This window comes from Fragaria vesca, linkage group LG1 (assembly GCF_000184155.1).
Source record: "Fragaria vesca subsp. vesca linkage group LG1, FraVesHawaii_1.0, whole genome shotgun sequence".
NCBI classification, from domain to species: Eukaryota; Viridiplantae; Streptophyta; class Magnoliopsida; order Rosales; family Rosaceae; genus Fragaria; species Fragaria vesca.
The window spans coordinates 19,107,946-19,110,010 of record NC_020491.1 but is presented as its reverse complement, the minus strand read 5'-3'; positions in this window follow the sequence as shown (position 1 = coordinate 19,110,010).

The window sequence follows — 2,065 nt, the reverse complement described above, 5'->3', positions numbered from 1 at the left end:
GGTACACTCAGCAAATCTGGAGGTCCTAATACTCTTCTAATATATACAGACTATCCTTGACATTCTAGGTAAGGAATACAGCTAATACAATTGATATGGTATTAAACAGGTTGGTCAGCAGGTTGGTCGACAGACGGAATGAAGCCGACCCTATGACTTCCAAGAGTGACCTTCTCCCGTAAAAAATGATAATCAAGTTCAATGTGCACTCCAAGCTCATGTAAGAGATAGCCAATCCAAGTTGTTTCTGCACTAGCATGCGCAAGGGAGCAGTACTTAGACTCAGCTCTAGAACGAGCAATAGTAGGCTGTTTCTTGGAGCACCAAGAGATGAGATTGGAGCCAAGAAAGACCAGATAGCAGGAGGTAGAACGACGGGAGTCAGGACAACAAGCCCAGTCAGCATCAGAATATGCAAAGAGACGAACAAGCTGATATTGAGGGAGAAGAAGAGACCATGATCTAGGGTACCATTAATGTAGTGAAGGATACGCTTGGCAGGAACCAGATGAGGGACGCGCGGCTGGCTCATGTACTGAGACATAGAATTGACCGCAAATGAAATATATGGGCGAGTGATGGTGAGATATTGGAGGGAACCAACCAATTCCCGAAAGACTGTAGGCTGTGGAAGGAGGGCACCATCATGAGCAGTGAGAACAGATTTAGCAGACATAGGTGTATTGTTTGAATTCGTCTGGTCTCGTTGGATCTTGGTAAAATACAGACACAGAGGAGATGATTGTTGATTCATAAAACTCAAATATTTTGTCTCATCACCAAAAACAACAATTATCAACACTAATGGCCATATAGCACAGTTAAAAATGATTTCAAGCCCAGATTCATACTTTTATTTTTTATTTTTTACCCAAAATTCATATAATCTCTATTAATTAAGGACTTTCTTCTAATAAGTGGCGTAGCCACAATGGGGCGAGAGGGTTCAATCTGACATTTTAAGTTAAGGCTGCTAAGCTGTGATTGGTTGGGGCAAATTATATATTATACAATATTTGTCCCTATTCTGACACTAAATTGAGAAATTTGATTTGAATATTAATTAATGTGTTCCAAGTCTTGACATTTTAAGTTAAGGCTGCTAAGCTGTGATTGGTTAGGGCAAATTATATATTATACAATATTTGTCCCTATTCTGACACTAAATTGAGAAATTTGATTTGAATATTAATTAATGTGTTCCAAGTCTTGTCATCATTTAGACAAGGCTTTTAGACTCCACCCATGCAACAAAACCTATCATGATTTTTATTTTAATATATATGTTGCTAATCAATTTTTTTTTAATATATACCTCTATGTATAGTTAAGAATTAAATTTAGTTTACCCTCCTAATCTTTGGTGTCAAAATCAGTTCAGCCCTGCAACTTTTTTTAAAATCAGTTCGCTCATTCAACTTTCGTAAACATATTTGTTTAGTCTAATTTTTGAATTCCTCTCAAAATATGATGTCACCAAACTGACAAGGGGACCCGTTTTCACCAAACTGAAGGGTAAAATATTTTATGAAATGGGTCCCCTTATTAGTTTGGTGACGTCATATTTTAAGGGGAATTCAAAAATTGAACAAAACTTATGTGTTTATGAAAGTTGAAGGGGCGAACTGATTTAAAAAAAAGTTATAGGACTGAATTGATTTTGCCACCAAAGATTAGGGGGGTAAACTGAAATTTTTTCTATAGCTAATCAAAGTAGTATAGAAGTTTTCCCCAGTCCCAATTTAGACATATTTACTGGTCACCCATGTCTTCATAATCCTAATTTATTGATTTGCAACATACTAGCTTATATATATATATATATATATATATATATATATATACAGGCTGGATGTGAAACGGACTGTCCGCACTCGGTTTAAAGTGCGGACGTCCGTCCGTTCGTTCTCCACCCTCCGACGCCGGTGACGGCGCGCCTCCACCCCAGAAGACTCCAGCAGCATCCCCGACCACTTTCCCTCCCCGGCGAGTCCGTTCTTTTCCGGTTTTCCGGCGAGATCACCCAAAACTTCAAACAAAGTCGATCTCGCCGGAAACTGGAAAA